Raw genomic sequence first — 21,222 nt, forward strand, 5'->3', positions numbered from 1 at the left:
GAGACACCTGTATCATGAAAAGGACTAAAAGAGGAAATTTAAGGACTTCACAAAAATAAATCTTGCCAAATACACAGATTTAACTCATCCTGTAGACTTGTTCAGGTAGGATACAATTTTCTCTTTCCAATTTAAAATGATAGAAAAAAAAAAAGAATTAAACTAAGTTCAAGAGAGCTTTTCAATCAGACTGCAAGAAGCCCAACAAAAATCCTGCAGTGGGTTACTGAAATGGATGCTCAAAGCATGGGAGCATTTGAAAACTGAATCCATATTTTAAGCAATTTATATTGGCCCTGTAAAGCAAATTGTAAGGACCTCACTCTAGGAGGATCTTGTGCAGAGGAAGCCCAGCGTTTAGTGTGTCATGAGAATTCAGACCACAGTGTCACAATGATGAAGACTTTGATCAACTCCATCCGATCTAAAGGTGCAGCCCCAGTCTGTAGGATCATGTAGTGCACAGTGCAAGCTGCCTCCACCTCAATCTGTTTTTATTTCCTATGGGAAAAGGTCACTTCATCCTCTGCTTGTCGAGCATTATAAACAGTGGAGAGGTATAAGAGCAAAGTCTAGGCAGCTAAACTAAGACAGACCTTCTCTATAACTTTGGAGCCATGTTCAGGTTGATAGTGTTGAGTTTTGGAGCGCTTGGGTTGCTTTTCAATCTCAGATGTGATTCTGGAAGTATAAAACAGGGCAGTGTTTGTGTTCATGTCCATCTCTACAATCAAAAAATAATGAAGTTCTTTATTGCAAATTCATTTGGTGTGAGAAGGCCAAGGATTAATCTTCCTTCTCTCAACTGAAACTGAGATATAGATGTACTGTTGAAGCTACGTTGCTGCTTTAGGTGTGCTTGACCCTTTAATAGTAAATCAGTGACTGACTAAAACTGGTGCTTTCATTTTGTTCATTTTGAACACTTGGTCGACAACATTTGTGCAATAAACTTGCCATAACCAATGGGGTTGCTCTGCATATTCAGGAAAGTCAATCTTCTCCCCTGTTGTTGCCATCTCTTGTGGTTTTTACTGTTTGAAAGTTATACTCAAGACTGTGCTGTTGGAATATGAGATATGGGATATGAGAATATCATTTTCTTCAACTATAAAATATTTTAAGACACTGGCCAAAGATTGGGAAATATGATGTCAGTGTGCCTTCTGTGAATTAGAAGACAAAAAAAAAATAACTGCATTTAACAAGAAACCTCTCTCTTGTTACACTGAGAGATCTTGGTCCATTTTTTTTGAATATTTTGTACTGGTAATGGATACTAGGGTGCTCAGATACAACTTTAAAGCCTTAACAGGAGGTTGAAGATTTTCAGATTTTGCTCTTTTCTAGTATTTCTTTTCATTGCATCAATTAGTATGGAATCACGGAAGGGCTTGGGTTGGAAAGGACCTTCAAGATCATCTAGTTCCAATCCCCTGCCAGGGGCCTGTTGCCACCCACTAGGTCAGTATAACCCACAGCAGCCAGAACAGGAGGCAAAAATAACCAGGCAGAATCCCAAATTCCAATTCAAGATTGTTTGTGGTCTTTATTCATCCCACTGCAGGTCATTCTACCCGCAGAAGCTGTTTGTATGTGTATGAGCCTACATTTGTCAGCCAGATGGAATCACGTTCATGGTCCAGCAGTAAATACCTTTTGCACAATGAACTAGATCTATTGGTTTCATTTCATACAATGCTGAGCCTTTAAATCAAGGGAATAATACAAACTGACTTCTTGCACACTCACAGCTAAGCACATACTTAGCACTGTAGAAGTTGGGCAGGCTCAGGATGCTCTATCCTTCTTTCCCTGCAATCAGAATTGACATGAGGCTTAGAAACCTCACTTATCTTCATTAAAAGCCACCAATGGGACTGTATAAACCTTATCTGGGCTGTAACAAAGCTGCTTTCACAACTGCACCGAAGAGCTGCAAAAATGATGCTAATGCTCAGGGCTTCAGATTAACTTTAATTCTTCACACGAAAGCTTGAGAAGAGCCTACTCTTGGAGAGATGTGTTACAGGCTGCAAGGCTGGAATGATTTCTGAGGACTACTTATGGAAACTTCAGTAAAATCAGAATGTCCAGAAATAGATTGTGACAACTGGAAGCACCAGTTTAACCGCAGCACCAGTTAATTCAGCTCCAGTTCACATCATTGGCCATGATGACACAGTTCAGTGCGTGTCATAAAATCATAGAATCACTAAGGTTGGAAAAATCACTAAGATCATCTAATTCAACCATCTACCCATCACAAGGACAGGCTCATGAAAGGGTGAGATTCATGAAAGGACCTGGGTTCCTTCTTCACTTTCTCTGAGTGGGTTTTCCTCTCCCTTTTAGCTGTGAGGAATGAAACCCTTTCAGGACAACTTTTTTAAGAACACAAGCAAGATCGGTGCAGAGATGGTAGATAGGCATGAATAAAATGTAATAGTAATAATACATTTAAAAAGTTGTCACTCATTCCATTTTCTTAAATTTCCAAATTATTAAAGCTAACTTAATAACAACATCCACTGTGTTATTGTTATGATGATGATAGCATCCATCCACCATTGTTTTTTCATAGATAATTTGCATGTCCTGCAAAGTAAATCTTCATATATTCAAAACAAAGATGTGGTAACGAGAGCCACAGGATATTTACATAACAAAAAGCAGGTCAGCATCCAGAGAAGAAACCAAACAGCAACTCTCAGCACAGCAAGGTACCAATTTTCTCCCCTATTCCAAGGTATTCTGCAGAAAAAAAGCTACTGCGTCCAAAGGGAAACGTCAAAAAGTTCACAACTGCAATTATCACTTTCACCAAATGCTTAGCACCCTGCAGCTCAATTAAAAATAAATAGGTCAGCTGGATCGAATGAAAAAGCACTAATTAAGGCATTTTTTATTTTTTGTTTTGCCCATAAGAACTGAATACTCGGCTAGTATTTTTATTGAAGCTACCTGATTTATATAATGCTGAATTAATTAATTTTCAATCGCTATTTGATCTCTTATGATATTACTTTACTTTCTTCCTCTTCCTTGCAAAGAGTGATTAGGCTGTGCCACTAATGAGAAACATTAATTTAATAGTTTTAAAATACATCATTAAACTCATTTCTTGAACACATTAATATTTCTGATTTATTTTGAATTCAAGCACCAGCCCTTCTGCTTTAAGCAATGAAAACGCCACTCTGCATTTCTGATGCTAACAGCTGATGGTGTGTAGGGGCATCTGCCTTCCCAGCCCTGTGACTCTCTATTGAAGTGCAGAAATTGCTAAATTCGGAGACTGACTCTTTCTTCCATGCCCAATAGCCACGATGACCAATAGAGCAGATAACAGGAAAATTCCTAATGCAGCCCTCAATATTCCTCATCCTACAGCATACTCTATATTTCAACTGCAGATCAATATAATCACTATGGTTAGACCTCTCAGTACGCCAAGCATTTCATTAATTCCTAGGAAGAACAATTCTGCCAACACACTGCAGCCAAGGAGCTCCCCCATGGTTTTAAGTATTGCCAAGCAAAGTATTTGCCCTGTACCAGATCTCTGAAGCCAGTGCTGTGTCTGTTGAGAGATGATTTGCTTTTATGACCATAGAAAGGGAGAGATAAAACCATTTTACAATAAGGGCGGGGATTTATTTAACTTATCTTTCTGCTAAGTCACTGTGATACATCTTGATGTAATACACTGCTGTGTGCCATTAAAAAGAAGAATCTGAAGGGGAAAAAAAAGCAGAAAAGCAAAATCATATTTCTTCTAGGTTTTGACTAACCTCTTCTGGTGTTTCCTATTTCATCTAATTTTGGTATTACCAACAAAACAATGAAGAGTATAGTTGTCAGCACCTCAAACACAATGGTCTTCAGAAGGCAAGGCATTCCTGTCTGTCTTTTTTCTTCTTATCATCTGTGAATAATGCAAAAGGGGAGAAAAAAAAAAAAAAAAAAGTGCTACCCTTGGAATCACACATAACTAAAAGAGCAGAATAAATGAAATCAAAAATTATTTTAACTGATGAGGATGCCAGCCCTAAGACAAATGATGTTGAACACGGCTGTTTCATCAATTACAGGGAAGTTTCAGGGGTTTCCAGGTTTGTATTGTATCAGTGGTTCTGCACAGTTCATTGCTTTCAGATGTGCTCACTTCAGATTGTTTGACCGCAGCTGGAATTCATTTGGTGATGGATTGCATTGAGAAATGTAAGGAGGCATTTAATAGCAATCGCCTCAGATCGCTTTGCTTGTGCAGTCAAACAGAAACATATTACTCTGCTAGGGTAAAGCAACAATGGATTTAGGCAATAGGGCATAGATACATGTGTGTATGACAGTGACCAGTATCTCTGAGCTACCCATCCTTTCCTTTACTGCTATGGAAATGAGAATGGAGACCAACCGGTATGTATCAATCAACTAAAGAAATCCAAGAACAAGAAATAAAAACAGGCACTACCTCATTAGTAGTGAAATCAGATGCCAACATATCTGAAGTTGAGCATAGGTCTTACTGCTGAACAAAGCATAGTGGATGGAGTAAATACAAGTTAGAAAAAACAGGCTCACTTCTGACCCAATTGCACTGATTTTACACTAAAAACACCCTCCAGGTATCTCCATCTCAAGATAAAAGGTGTGAATTTAACACAACCTTAGGAACATGACAAAATTCAAACACATTCAGTGCACATTTAAATCCGTTGCTGAATAAATAAGTACTGCAGCTCATGCTTGAGTTAGTGCACTTCACTAATTGGTCATGTCGAATGGTCTTGTGCCGTATTTTGCTCTTTATCTACTGCAGTAGGTGGTGAGACTATCCACATAAATGCCTTCCTACCACTCAGTCCTCAACACAAAACAGGGGGTTATCACACTGTGCTGGACTCAGTAAGGTAAGAGGAAGGTTCTGTGCTTTTATACACCAGTTAAAAAAATGATTGACATTCAACTTCCTTGCAAAGCTTTGCCCCTTTGTAGAAACAAAAGGGCCTTTTCTCTTCCTTTCCCCCATTCCCTCTCCTGTTTTAGAAGTGTTTAGAAGCGTTTTAGAAGTGCTTTTTAAGCAGGGAAGATCAGCTTCCACACATGCATCCAGCTCCTGCTGTCATGATGCCCATCTCCCAGATGCAATACAACAACAACAAGCAGAATGAAACTTCTTTCCAAGATCAAGCCCCGTGAGAGTGGTGCATTGTGTTCTTTTTTTTTATTGCAGATTAATTTATTGGTGAACAATAAGGGTTATAAAAGCAGTCATCTCAAGGTTAACGTGCTACTCAAAAACCCAACAGTCAAGCAGAGTGAATAATTCATAACTAATTGCTTATTTAATTGCACACTCTTTGTACATGATGCAAATGTAATATTCCTGGAGGCTTCAGATTCCCCCCCTCTTTTCAGCAAGCCATAAAACTTCTATATCTACTCTGTAACACATGTGCTTCGCTGTTTCACTGTATCAAGCAAGGGATATTTCCATTTCCCAAATAGCTTGCTTCCAAAAACATTAATCGTAGCATCATAACAACAACAACCCAGTGAAAACTTTGTATAATCCATTTATAAACATTGGCCGTATTTTCTTCTCTTTGTTGGTGAAATAATTGGAATCAAACATGGGGCTTCTGAAGGAAAGAGACCCACACTGAAGATCTGCAGTGAAGGAAACAAGAAGAGATTCTTATGTTTTATCCTGCGTGGTCTTGTACAAATAATGCTGACAAGTAGTCCCAGCTCCCCAAAACTGAAGCACGGGGCAGCATGCCACAAGCCAAATTATAAGCCCAGTTTCAATGATTCCCCTACTCATTGCCTTTTCCTTCATTTTTCTTTTTTTTGTTTTAATATCAAAACAAAGTTTTGCTTCATTATAATTCAAACACACATTTACCTTTGAAACTTTGATTTATTTACTCTTTATCTATAGGAACATAAAGGAATATCAACATGATAATATCATTTAATTTTTCTGAAAAAAATGACTATGAAATATCCAATTTGTGGACTTAAATACTTCATACTGACTTATATTTCTTACATACTTTAAGTCCCTAAACTGGATATGCCATTATTCTTAATCTACTATAGGTAGATACTAAAGGTATATGTAGTGTAAATAAAAACTATAAAAAGTATACTATACTTTAAAGTAGAGATTATAGTCCTAAGCATCCTTTGTGCAGGTACTGCTCTAAAATGTATTAGCTCACACTACAATCTTGTATCACTATTTATAGTTTCCAGTAGCAGGAAAGTCTGAGCTGAGGGCAAAACCCTTTTGGAGCTCTTCCAGGTTCTTTCTGACACATTTTGGGTTCCTCTTTTCCACTGTCTGGAATATATTTTCTTCCTTTTCAGACTATCCCAATTAAAATCAGAGCCTGAATCTTCCACACTGGCTGACAAACTTCAAGCACAGTGCTTAAAGTTTAAAATGAATTCTGTATTCACCTGTTGATATGGGTTCTGAGGAAGATGTAGGAGCACATTATCACCTGCTGTCCATAGGTCATCAGTATACCCCCTCATGTCCAATGCAGCTGTTACTATCACCTGCCCGAGTAAAACACATTTCTATCCCAATTTACCTAATTGCAAATGAAATGTGCTGTTCCACTGCACCAGCATCAGACATCAGTTTGTCAGAACAGACACAACTTTGCCACTATTTCTAGCTCAAAACATCCATTCCTTTACTCTTCTTTCTCCGTGCCCTTTTCTAAACTGACCTCTAGCAGACAAAAATATCACCCCCACATCTGGATGATACCCACAAGTGCTCGCAGAGCAATGACATTTTACCATTAGCCAGCACATGCATTTTGCTGCCTACATGCAGCAGAAGAGAGGGGTGGTGATATATAAAGATTCTAATTCTATTCATACTGACATTTACTGTGGAATTCCAGCAAGAGAAAACCTCTCATTTTCAAGTCCTTCTCACAGACAAGTGGTCTAGAAAATGAGGTAGAAGTTTTAAACCCCTGCAAGGAATTTGCAAAACCAAGTGACTTGCTACATGAAAATACCAGCATGTTTTAATTAGTCAAAATAAGACATTTTAAAAGTCTCCAAATTAAAGTCTTGGAAAGAAAGTGGCTTTTCATGCTAAAGGTTAGTCATTAGGAATATGTAGGCTTGGATTCTTAATGTATTTTTTAAGTGAAGTCTAGCCACCAGCATTACAAGACCCCAGTTCAGATAAAAAAGAATTGGACAATTCTGCCTACACACATCTGTAAGGAGCTTTTTGGTGCAGGAGCCCATCAAGTCATGGCAGTCAGCAGTGTCCACACAAAGGGTCCCACAGGTGGAAATTAGAGAAACAGTTTCTTCTGACAACAGGGGTACAGGAAATAATCTGTGGTTACAGCTTGCAAAACAAAAAGCAATTCTTTCCATTGCTGAATATAGTCATTTACTCACTGTATTCTGCCCACTCTGCAGCACAGTGCAGGAATCAAATCAAGGTAACTTCTGCAGGACTGGAAGGTTTGGAACAAGCTGGTTGGCCACCCATGGGAGCAAATCCCAGCTTTTAGTGGATGACCTTTCAACCAGCAAGGCACTCCAGTCTGATAAACACCCAAGTCTGGTGACATCCCATCCAGGTGACAAGTTTTTTACTCTAAGTATTTTAAAGATGCTTGCTATGGGAAAGATATTGCCCTGAGAGTACCTTTGTCTCCATAAGTCTCCAAACTGGCCAGCCACTGGACAGAAGGCTACTGAGCAAAGCTTTAAGGCCTACAGCTCAAAACACAGCCCATTCTGTATGAAATATCAGTACTAAAGGCAAAAAAATGTGTTTAAGTATTGCAGATAAATCCATAGATTCACCTTCTTTGTAAAGCTATTTGAATAGCTCTCAGTTTATCAAGGTGCATCAGCAAGCGTTCAAGCCCATTTCTATATAAACTATCAGTTAAATGTGAAGTAGTGAGCGTGTTTTTCAAGTCCCAGAAGTTGTTAGGCTCAATCCTCAGTATAAAATCAGTAAGGTGCTTCATTAAATCAGGAAAAATCTCATTTCTCTGGATTCCATCATGCACACTCATGAGGATGCATTTTGCTCTCACCACCAGAGATCGATTCAGTAACTGCAAAATCAGGTGATAGACATGATTTTGTCAGGAGCTTCCAATAGTATTTCCTTTAACTTATTCCAGTAGCTCATGTTATGGAGACCCTCCTAACAAAGGAAAAGAATTGATTTCAGCAGGGTACCAAAGAACTTAGGCTCATCCAGATGCAGTCTCTTGGCTTGAATCCATCCAGCCTAGTTGATCACAATGCTTTAATAGCAAAAAGTCCATTTCAGTTCTTCTGCTCCAACCACAGACCTCCTCTCTTGGCAGAAGACACTCCCTGAAGCCATTACTCCATCCTCTACTTCTTAAGTGATATGATTCCCAAAGAAAACTGGAGAAGCAATTCAAGATTAAAACATCATATTATTTTTTTTACCCTAAGAAATGAAGATGTTCAAGTCACTACCTGCCTCTTGGCAGTAATTTGCATGTCAATGGATTATGTGGGGTTTTAATATGTAATTGTTTTGTAATTCAAAATGAACTGTTGCCATAGCAATCCCTACACACTGTGTAAGATGTATTGTTAGTGAAGTGTCTCAAAGAAAAAGCTTACCCAGACATGCATTGACAGCTTCAATAGACTCCGTAAGCCAACCCATACATCTTGAGGTCTGAGACATTTCAAAACCAGAGAGATTCAGAGAGAGGGAAGTCAAAAGAACAGACCACTAATATTGGCCATTTTTTTATTCCTTCTTTTACAGCAAAACTCTCATACAACTGATGTACATTGCGAATTATTTCCTAGTAGAGGAGCATTCTGGTTTTAGGATTTTTCTATTCCTATTTATTTTTTAAACAGCTTGAATTGTGTAGTTACATGAAGAGAATTTGTTACAAATGACAGCTTTTTTAATCTTCAGGAGAAGAAAGTTCTTTTGTCAGCTGATTAGCAGTGGCTAATCAGTTCATTTTCTAACTGCCACAGATTTTCTCCTTGACCATCACTTAAAATAATAGATAATTAGTCTTTAGCATTTGTTTTCTCTTTTTTTTATTTAACATTTCTTACCAAGGGCCATGATGTAAACCTCAACGTGAAACAGTCCTAGAGCTAATCACAGTAAGTAAAAGGATGCGCTAAGAGCAAACATCAATGTTTGTCAGCAACAAATTGCACCTGGAAAGAAAATATACTATTGTGAAATTCAATGGCTAGGGATCACCAAGTCGTGACATCTGTGTTTGGGTCAGACAGCCCTGGTTACTATTCTGATTTGTGGTTTCTTTACTTTCTTCTAGCTGCAAGAGCAACGAGAACAAGGCAGAAATCCCTTTCTGAGCATCATGGCAGCTGGGCACACATGTAGAAGTGCTTGCACGGATGTGCAGTGATAGTATTTGCACAATCATTCTACATTAATTAAAAGCTCTGTCCAAAAACAGAGCTAATGAAGTTCACCATAGGACATGCAAGTCAATTATATCCAATATTAACTGGAGTTCCAAACTGACAGGACACAGCAGTTCATTGAGAAAGTTTATATACTGAAGCATGAGCCTGTGCCAAACTATGTTCTTCACATTGGAAAGGAAATGTGTGAACTAAACTCTCCTGAGATCGCAGACTTCTGGTAAAATGGTGTTTTCCCTAGATCCTCTGCTGTCCAGAGCAATAAGAAGTTGCCAGAAGAACCAACACAAACCTCAAACATCTCAACAGCATTTCTTAGACTGAACAGATAAAAAGGAGCTGCTGATGTCTTATCAGCTAGACTACTTATAATTTTGAGACTATTTATTTCAACATTTTAAAAGGCATTTAATGCTTACCTTGATCTAAATAGATTACAATAAGCAAACAAACATTGCCCTATTTTTACTGAAGAGTTGTCCACATTCTCTCTTTCAATTCTCTTCTATTTCTACAATTAGAAGTTCTACCAACCTGTAGTCAAAGCCCTTTAGATTTCTTTGCTGAACTACAATAGTATTGGTTTATACCTCCCAACTCCCAGTGCGACATATATATCAAGCTACTCTTTCAACTCCTGCATTTCCAAACATTTTAAACACCTTAATGGCTTTTCTCGCTGAACCATAAAAATTATTTATAAATTCATTTTAGGACATTCATGCAACAAGAAACTCATAACTTATCATGAAACACAAATTATGTTTACTGGAGTACAAAAAATTATTTGGGTCTATGTATATGCAACGAAGAAAAAAGCCAACTGCTTCTCAAAGTGGTCTCTTATTACAGGCAATCACAATCAACACCTGCAAGGTGAGGAGGTAATGAGTTATTTGTTCCAGAGTAATTTTTTAAACAAACAACCTGACAGGAAAGAACAGTATCTTCTTAATTTGACTACTTAATTTGAATTAAGTACATTTGGTGAGTTACAGAAGGATCGTGGCACTTCATCCAGTATTTTTCACATCTAAGTAGCTGCAGCATCTGCTTTTCTCTAAGGTTAATACTAACACCATGGGCTATTAATCTTAGTTATTTCTCCACAACTGAGCAATACTCCACAATCACCCCAACGCTGACGTTTCAGGGGAAATGTTTTTTTTATCAAGATTCATATGTTATCTGGGCTCCAGGAGAAGGAGAAGTTAGTTTTTACATAACTAATGATATGTGAAGCGCTGACAGCTGGTAGTCATTTTGGAAACATTCAGCTGTTGGAGGCATAACTGTATGAACACAAATGCATTCAATCAGATGCATAAGAGTACAAAACACCAAATCTAAAATTTAAAACTGAATTCAGATTCCCCAAAACAACCAGCAGTTTTGACCTTCTACTCCCAAGAGTCACGTGCCATGCTTGCTTCACAGGGATCATAGTGGGTCATACCTCAGCCATGGAACTTGAGAGTTAGAAGACATCTCTCTCCAGTTGTCTCTGGTTCTCTGGCTCCCGTTTGCCCTTGTCAGGAGGCTTACTATTGTAGCTCATCTTGTAGCACTATATAGTACAGTGAGGAAAAAAAAAGGCTGGGAGTTATTAGCCGAGAACTTTTGGATACCCTTTTAGACACAGCTGGTCACCTTTAGGACAACACCTCAGCCCTTTTGGCCATTCTCAAAATGCTGACCCTCTGCCACACCTTCTCCTTCCCTCTTAGTAAAGAGCACAGGGATTTCTCTCAAAGAACCATTAAAGGATGATAATGACAGAGGGCACATCATCTTTTTAGCACTGATGGAGTGGGGTTCTCTTCTCTGTTGCAAGTGGGTCATAACATCCTTTTTGAGTTTAGTATAAAGTATTTCAACACAAAGCACAATCTGCCAGATCTATAATGTAGATTTTTAGTAAGAACCTTTGTGCAAGAAAAAGGACATAAACCACCTGCCTTTGAATTCAGATAGAAACACTGATGATCTAAATCATCCAACCCAGGTATATAAATGAAAGGCAACAACCAGACCAGGGACTGATCCCTGGAGAACTCCTTTATGATTCACTGTGGAAGATGAAAAGCTGTCTATGTAAACAAATTGTTTATGGTCTGTTAAGCGAAAGTAAAACCAATGGAGTGCAGCAGATGCAATTCCAGCTGAGGATTCAATCTTACAAAAGTGCATGGGTCTGACCCTGCAGCCCTTTTTCATAAGAACTGCTTCCCTGCAGACACTCAAACAAGCAAGGACTGCAGTACTTGCCATCTGTGCCCGATTGGTCTCCAAAGAGTCAAAGCTTGAAGCAATGCTTTGTGTTCTGCCATCTGAAGGAAGGCAGAGAAGCTGCAGCCAAAGGCAAGCTCTGGGAGTACAACAGCATCACTCAATTCCTGCATTGCCACCATGATCACCCAGAGAAACCTTACTCTTCCAGGGGGCTTTACTGTTCCTTGTTCCAGTAAATTATAGAATCATAGAATCCCTAGAGTTGGAAGGGATCTTTAAAAGTCATCTGGTCCAACTCCCCCGCAATAAACAGGGACACGCATGGCTAGACCACATTGCCCATGTTCTGACCCAGCCTTACTTTGAAAGTCTCCAGGGATAGGACATCCACCACATCTCTGTTCAACCTGTTCCAATGCCTCACCACTCTCACTGTAAAAGACTTTTTACACAGAGTCACAGAATCACAGAATTGCCCAGGTTGGAAGGGACATCAAGGATCATGAATTTCCAACCCCCTGCCACATGCAGGGCCACCAACCTCCACATTTCATACCAGCCCAGGCTGCCCAGGGCCCCAACTAACCTGGCCTTGAACACCTCCAGGGATGGACGGGGCATCACAGCCTCTCTGGGCAGCTGTTCCAACACCTCACCACTTACATAGCAAAGAACTTCCCCCTGACATCCAACCTCAATCTGCCCTCCCTCCATTCAAACCATTTCCCCTCGTCCTGCTGCCATCTCCCCTTGCACAGAGCTGACTCCACTCCTGCCTGCAGGCTCCCTTCAGGCACTGCAGGCTGCACTGAGGTCACCCCGCAGCCTTCTTTTCTCCATGCTGAACAAGCCCAGCTCCCTCAGCCTTGTCTTCGTGGTGGAGGTGCTGCAGCCCCTGCTCATCTTTGTGGCTCCTCTGGACCCTCTCCAACAGCTCCCTGTCTTTCTTGTCCTGGGGGCTCCAGCCCTGGACGCAGTGCTGCAGATGGGGTCTCACAAGAGCAGAGCAGAAGGGGGACAATCACTTCCCTGTCCCTGCTGGCCACCCCTGTTCTGATGGAGCCCAGGATCCCATTTGCTTTCCGAGCTGTAATCGCACACTGCTGGCTCATGTTCAGTTTTTCATCCTCCAGGACCCCCAGCTCCTTCTCTGCAGGGCTGCTGTCAAGCACAGCTCCTTCCAGTCTGTATGGATGCCTGGGATTCCTCCAACCCAAGTGCAAAACTCTGCACTTTGCCATGTTGAACCTCATTAGGTTCACCCGTTCCCACCTTTTCAAGCCTGTTGAGGTCCCTCTGAATGGCATCCCTTCCTTCCACTTTTTCCTTCTATCCAACCTAAATCTGCCCTCTTTAAGCTTGAAAGTTAAGAGCAATCTCTTTGTTTTCTGATGGATGTTGGAGCATGTACACAGAGGACTATAAAGATGGTAGACATTCAGACTGCAATTCTGCTGAGCAACCTCATAGTTTTCCTTGTCCTTTACTCCACTCCACCAAAATGACCTCACTGGGATTCTCAGTGAAGGACCTAGAAGGATATGTTCTCTAACCTGAGCACAATTTGTTTTCCAATGATCTTACAGTGACAGATGCATTTTAACAGCATTAAACATCCTTATGCTCTTCTAAATCAACCTTGCCTGACTTTCACCATTTCACCCTGCCATTTCCTGTTTATTTCCAGACATCATCACACTCAACCTCAGATTTCTTCATTAACCCAAGGAGCTGGTATTTCCCAGGATTGCGTGACAGCTGCACCACGCTGAGCGGAGGCAATAAAACATCTGCATGCTCAGTGTACTCATCTGGGCAGACAGGAGCAATGGGGATTCAGCTAATAATCCTGATGTTCTTCCACGCTCACCTGGCCTCCCTTATGGCATCCTTTAGGGCATTATACCTCACACCACTTTTTCACTTTGGTTTTAAAACTAACAACCCTTTGACGTTTCCAGGCTCTTGATAATGGGTACTCTTCTTAGACAGCAAGAAAGAATAAACCCTGCCCAGCAGAGCCCTGGGGAAGGGATTTATGATTGCGTAACAAATTTACAGGTAAAATAAGGTATTTCAAATCCATTCTTATACTCATCATTTGAGTTTTAGGGTTTGTAACCACCCCACGGGTCCTAATAAAAACCAGCCTCTGCAGACCTGTACCACAAGAAATACCAACTCTCCTAACAGAATATGGATAAGTAAGTGTCTGGCACTGGGAAACATTCAAAAATCCAATTGAGCATGAAATATGGGATGCTGGAAATAGAAACAGATAAACGGTATTAAGTAGTAAATAAGTGAGACAAGGCATGCATTGTTCAAATGCGGCCTCTGAGCTAGGGAGAGCCTGCTCTACACAGATAATTGTCTTTAAGAGAAAAGTGGAAAAGATTATGAAATCTGTAGTATTTTTGTACTTGTCTGAGATGCACACAAATCAGTTATTCTAATTACTTCTGAAGGGGACGACATTTGTCTCATTACTAAATTAGTGCCAACAGCAGATAAGGAAGATGCAATGCCAAACCAGCTCTTAATTCTCAGATGCATTGTCTGAATGTCCATATCTCCAGAAGGCAAAAAAAAAAAAGTCATAATCACAGGACAAATCTGATCTTAACAAGCAGAAAATCATAGGAACTTCCCACATCTGTTTTCCTCTTATTAGATTAGCGGTGGTGTCACATTTGATGTCATGCCACTATACACTGATCTTCAGCAACTTAAAAAAATCACTGAAGCTTTCGGAAGGAAGCTTTTGGAAGCTGCTTTTCTTGGCAAGGAACACATATACACAAATTGTATAAGCAGAGATATCTAAGAAGTGCGTGACTAGGAATATGGGGAAGCCCAGTTGCAAGTATCTCCAAATAGCATCCAGCAGCCCTCAAAGTTTCTTTGACACTTGAAAGCATTTGTCTTAAAAATGAATTTTAAAACCAAATTTTTGCATGTTAGCCACATGTGGAAGTAATGCAGAAAGGAAACATCCCAGAATCCAGCAAGATCTATTGTGCAATTATTCATATAAGTGGGTGAGCTGTAAAACTCAATTTCCTCCATTGGTGTAACCAAACAGCCCTTCAAGTACCTGGCTACAATGGTATCTCATGTGAAGCCTGCAATTTAGAAATGAAAGAGCTCAACTCCTGAAAGATATTCTGCAGCAGCAGCAGAATTTGAACACTTCTCAACATCACACATCTGCGCAACCTCACCTGCTGAGCTCAACCACATGTTTGCAGCACCATCTGGGATGAGAAGAATCACTTCTGGGGTTTCATGACGAATTCTCTCTTGGCCTTCCATCAAACATAACCACAGGTCTTTAGGGACCAAGACAGCAATGTTTAGAAATTGGTGCAGGAGATGTGGCTTGAACACACAGCTCTCCTGCACAGGAAGAGGTTTGTAGAACTCACTCAGATGTCCTGGAAGGCTTAACAGAAGGTCATGATTTTGTCTTGGCCATTACAAACTGGTAGAGCAGCCCTTGAAAGGTTTTTGCTACTGGCTGCAAGTAAGGGCAGTTTAACTTGGAGCAAAATGTTGCTTAGTGACTTGAAGTCTGTGAACGTCACACTATTTCTGAAGCTGTAAAAGAGTCTGGGTGATGCTCCAGCAGCTAGGTTCTCATTAATGGAGAGGACTATGTGTACTAGGCAAAATTCCTTACCAACACTCCTCTACACTGATGAGCACCATGTTCTGCCTTGAAAATGTCTATTTTTGCACTTGGACTATTTTATTTCCCTACTGTTGAAATGAAAAATTGGCCAAACCATTTCAGCAGTGCCTGCCACACACTTGCTTTCTCCTGCAAATCCTAAAGCTCTGATTCTCTTCATTAAGTCACTGACCATATAAAGAGAGGCCTCTATGTAAATTATCACCAACAAAGCTAAATGCACAGAAATGATGTAGAAGTTGTACTGTAGCATCACTGAAGTACAAACAGAACTTCCTGAAGAGGAAATACTTCCACATTCACAACCCAGAACTCAACACAAAACAATAATGACCTGAATTCTCAAAGCTTTCTTCTATTAAATGCTGTAACAGGATTCAAAAGCTTTCCAAACTTTATAGATCATGTAAAACGAATAATAGCACAAATAAAATAGCCCACCTCCACTCCACACCAATAAAGCCATCAGCTGTGAGAAGACAAAAACAGAGTTATTAATCACTCCTCCCCACAAAAACGCAAGCCCAGCTGAAGGTCAATCCAATAGTCTGCCAAGCCCAGTTTATCTGGTAGCATGTGCTTAAAGAACAAAGTAATCAGAGACAAGCACACAATGATATGTCACTCATTCTCATGACAGATTTGCAACACATCTTTTCAGAGCTGGAAATACCACCTGAGACAATGCTGAATGGATCCTCCTAGAAGCCCTTTAACCTTTTCTTGAATTAATCTATATTTTGGGTTTCTGCCACACCAAGTTGTAAGAGTCCCACAATTTAATCACTTGTCTTCTTCAGCACTATTTCTACTTTTTAAGCCCACGGCTTTGTAATTTTATCTAGTGTCCCCTCTGCTCCTGGTATTGTGATAAATAAGATTAAACAGTAATAATTGGCTTCTCATGTATTTCTGTTGCTTCCTCTGAAATGAAAAGCCATGCATCCAATCATCCTTGTCATGCACAGGAGCTGGTATGGAAGTATAACCAAGCTGTACCCTTACATGTTCATCTAATATTTATTAATAGAGCCAATTTGAGTGTAAATTCAGGGAGAGGACAGGACAAAGATTCCTATTTTCTTTCCCTTTGCCATAAAGCTTGACACGTCCATGTCATTCATTTTGTCAGAAGAATACAAAGAAGAGTATGGTAGAAGTAGTTCTACGGCTCCAGGAACAGCCCCCTGTATGGCTACCAGTTCGCCAAGCACCAGCTGAGCACTTGTCCAAGATAAGAGCTGCCTCTCATCCTGAACTGAGCAGTTGGAAGTCAGAAGGGAGATTACAGCTGCTGCAATTAATCCAAGTGTAAAAAGATTAACGACAGTTTGTCCACCCTTTATTCTCTTATGACTGACTACAGTTAATGACACTAACACCTTCAACAACATATGGTCTGGGTCCAAAAGCAGCTCAATTGTTCCTACCCCCTCCAAACTCTTCCCTCCCCCCAGAGCACAGGCTTGGACAACATCAGAAATCCCAGGAACAGAAGAGCAGCGTTGGGCAGTTTGGTTGAGGTCCTTCCTTCATTTGCATCCAGATGAGATGCTTTATTTACTGAATATCAGCTTTGCTTCTCCCACACAGAGCTGCATATCCATGATTGGGAAGAACTTCATTTTTTTCCCCCCATCTTGCATAGGAACGCTGGTCATCTTCTTTCATGTTATCTTCAAAATCACATCAGTGGGATAATGGCAGGGACTGCACGGATTCCATAAGACTATAAGGTCTTCAAACAACACAGCTAGGTCTCAGTGGAAAATAAAGAAAAAACAACCTCTTCTATTTGGTGGTGCCTTTCACACCCTTTGCCAAAATGCCCCCTCTGTCCTTTCCCTGAATATCTGCAGTGATGGCAACAAGTGCAACGTACAACATTTCTTGGAGCAGGAAGAGCTTTGTAAACAAATAGCCAGTCTTCAAGTACAAAACAAGCAGATCCGACTTTCAAACATTTGGCAAGGTGCGGGTACATGATGACAGCGTGTTAAATTCATTATTCAACACATTGCAAAGTGTAACGTGTCAGAGTGACAATTTATACCATACTTACCCCCAGTCAAAGGTAGCTACAGAAGCAATACAGCAGAAGAGACATCCAACCTGGATCAGCAAAGAAAGCCACTTATCAGAATTAAACATCTTCATAGCAAAGAGGAATTAAGGAAATAATTAACAATTATTTCCTGGAACAATTTGGGAACAATTTTGGGGGTAAAACCATTGCATTTTTTTTTTTTTCCAGAGAAATTGTCTCTTCTGGAAAAAAAAAAAAAAAACTTGCAATCATTTCCAGTATCCCTGAAGAGTCGTATAAAAGTGGGTTCCCAAATGATATTATACAGCACTTCCCTTTTATTCTTAGTGGTCCAAAGAACCCAGTTGGATTTTCTACTCTTAAGTCTGCTCAGACAAAAATGTAAGTCTTCCAGGCTGGATGTGGCTCTGGGGTGCCTGGTCTGGTGACCCTGCACATAGCAGGAGGGTTGAAACTAGATGATTTTTGAGGCTCTTTTCAAACACAGGCCATTCTACGATTCTATGATTCTTATCTGTGTCCTTGCTGACAGGACCATAACCCAGTACTCTGGAGGTTGGCATAGTTGGATCTACCCAGCTCCACTGCCAGCCTGCAGGCTGACCTGGAGTTGTGGAGGTCTGTCTGGTTTTAAAGTGAGGGTAACACTGATACTCACTGCCAAACTCTTGGAAATGAGTCAAAGTAAAACACATTCCACTAGGTCAGGGACCATTTTTTGGGTTAGTGCTGCAATCAAGCGCAAGATCATTTCATTTCTCTTACTGAAGAATTCTTCCAGCTACAAGCAAGCAAAACATCCTGAAAATACTTAAGGTTTTAAGTTGATAAACAAGAAACCTCTGCTGCAGGCACAAGGGCATAAAGGCAACGACTGCCTTGACAGCCCAGGTAACTCAGCCTTATGGCTGCAGAAGTCGTCAGTGCCAACAAGTGGCAGCACAGGGTTGTTGCTCATGTTTATCATAAATCATTCATTAAAATGGATGTTACCCAACACAAAAAGTATGTTGGGTGTCTGGGTACAATAAGAATTAATTTACCATTCACAAAGCTTCTCATTTAGTTAAATCAGCTGTGTTCCAGCTTCGTTATCGGTGTGTTTCTAATGTATTTCTTCCCTATATTTTTGCAGAGCTGGCTCAAACTGAGCTTTATTTTTTATTATTAATTTAATGTAATTCGTGTGTATTCCTGGGAGTAGGCCATGTGGTAACAATTGCACTGCTACATTGCCATCTCCAGGCAAGATGAAGAACTGTATAAGAAGCTCTCAGAACTGAATACAGATATCTATTCACAGAATTTTTTTCAATTAAAAATCACTTTTTTTGGTATATTAAAATCAGTCTTGGAAACCAGAATGACATTGCATATTATATCTAAGCTGACCAACTCATGTTAGGTAAATGCAATGCTTAGCCAGAGGACTTCCCATTAGAGAAGAATACTGCTGAAACATAGCTAAATTCATGTGCATACATAGGAACCAGACGAGCATTTTTATGTTTAACATGTTTGCTACTTGTTTAAGGGGCCGCCTTCTCTCTCATCTCTAACATAGATGCCAAATTAAAAAATTGGAAATATTAGCAAACATTTCTAGGCAAGAAATTAATAACCACGGAAGAGAAATACAATTACAGAGTGAAGAGAAACATGGTGAACTGATTGCAAATTTTAAGGTCAAAATAGGGTTTCGTTTTCTTGGTCAATTCTTAAGACATACAACCCTTGATAGCAAGTGACAGATTCCTGCCCTTTCTTTTGTTAGGCCAACTGTACCTCTTCACCACTGCCCAGTGGCAAATACTGGAAATCATCAGCAAAACAGATTAAATTGAGGTTACATACAAAGCACTGACACTACACTCCAAAGCAAACAGAAGAGATTCACCACTGAGGACCAATTATAGCAGAACATCAACATGATACGCTCTGCTTCACCAGTGCTTATATGGAACATCAAGAGTCTAGGTGAAACTACAGATTAATTCAGGTATCATTTCCAAACTCATTTCCCATCTTGTGAAAAAATATGTATGCAGCACAGAAACAAACACAGAAAGTTTCATGCTTCCGAGCTTATTCAATGAGATCAGTTGACACGACAGTGTTGTAAAGGCCATCCAAACCTGTTTATTCTGACTAATTTCCATAATCTATTGTGCCTGCATCTGGAAGCATTTGGCTCCATCACTTCCAGAGACAGCTCGTTACTCCAAACTCCTTATTTTTCATTCCTCTTCACTCATGTCTTATTTCCTATTTTCACTCATTCTTTTAACGTCCTCTTCATGTGACTGAACCCTTTGGATCATTCAGGAAAGAATATAGCAGTCCTGAGGGAGTTCAGAGTTACTGTTTCCATAGGGCTAACATCTAACATCCTATCCATAAATACTAACCACTGCAATATTTAAGAAACAAATCAAGGCAAGAGTAGTCTTCATATACCATTAAAAAAAAAAAAAAAACAAAAAGCAAACGAAAAATGTAAGTGTGACATTAGGCAGAGGAACCAAGCATGCACGCTCATTTTAGATCCAGTAACAAATTCTGTATCTGTGTCACTGCAGTGTTTCACTAAGGCTAAGTACCTCTGATCACAGTTGAATCATTAAGGTTGGAAAAGATGTCTAAGTCATCTAGCTCAACCATTGTATAATCAAAGAATATTAGGATGTTATAATCACAAAATAAACAAGAAAGTTAGGCAAAGCAGACTATGATGACAAAAGGGAATAAATAGAAGGCTTACCCCTATCCTGGGCTCACTCACAAAACACCAGCAGAGGTGACCTCCAGAAAAGACCCTTCCCCAATGGTAGCCAGCTCTTAAATAGGTCTAGGAGGGGTGGAGCCAGGCTCCAGCTCTTCTGGCAGCACAGGTGAATTGCCCTCAGCTGTGCTCCTCTGGCTGGCTCATTGCTTGCCTCAGGTGATCAATTGGAGGTTCGGGCTGTGACTCTGCAGTTCCCATACAACCATCAACCCATCCCCACCACGCTGAATTACCTACATCCCCAATGCTACACTGCTTTGAGAGAAGGAAAATCTCTCTGTGCAGCACCATGTTGTACCCTCCAGGTGTGCAAGGATCGATCCCAGCTTTCACCACAGCAAAAGCATGTCCACAACACACACCCTCCTCTGCCATAACATCAGTCCTAGCACTACAGAAAAGTGGAGAGAAACCCCAGACTCAGCATAATGGTGATTAACATGCCAAACCAGACTTGCACAACAAAAGAAAGGGCACTTGTGCCAAGTCTGCAGAAGGCAAAAGGCCTTTCCAATTCTTGCCGTTGGCAGTTAACTGAGATCTGAATCTGGCCCAGGTGTTTAATTTCTCAAAGGTGTTCTCCCCATCTTCAACATGATGACATTAGGAAATAATTTTTTCACCAAGGGAGTGACCAAGCACTGGAACTGGCATCCCAGAGAAGTGCTGGAGAACCATCTCTGGAACTAATTAAGGGACATATGGATGTGATTTTGTGATGGGACTCAGCAGATAAGTTGCTGGTTGGATTTGATGACCTAAAAGTCTTTTCCAACTGAACAATACTAAGTGGGGCAGACTGTGCATATTCTGTGTTGCAACCAAACTAAAACAGAAACATTAAATGTCCCATGTGTGTTAGCATCCTGGAGCAGCGTCAGACTTGTCTCAGGAGAGGTGACTCAGATAATCACAGTTCCTCTGTCAGTGAACTGCAGTTTCATGACATTGCAGAAAATCGGACGAAATTCTCCCTTCAGTGAGACAGTAAAA

The 21,222-nt window shown here is 40.3% G+C and overlaps 1 long non-coding RNA gene across 1 annotated transcript; it reads right to left on the reverse strand.

Moving 5' to 3' along the window:
- Positions 1-7,963: 7,963 nt before the first annotated feature.
- On the reverse strand, positions 7,964-17,510 carry LOC122188528. Its single transcript, XR_006181602.1, has 3 exons — positions 17,460-17,510; positions 10,928-11,038; positions 7,964-8,445 (listed from the first exon to the last, which is right to left on the reverse strand). It is a non-coding gene; the product is annotated as an uncharacterized LOC122188528 (long non-coding RNA).
- Positions 17,511-21,222: the final 3,712 nt, after the last annotated feature.

This window comes from Lagopus leucura, unplaced genomic scaffold (genome assembly GCF_019238085.1).
Source record: "Lagopus leucura isolate 7727_CA_CO unplaced genomic scaffold, USGS_WTPT01 Super-Scaffold_100065, whole genome shotgun sequence".
Taxonomy (NCBI): domain Eukaryota; kingdom Metazoa; phylum Chordata; class Aves; order Galliformes; family Phasianidae; genus Lagopus; species Lagopus leucura.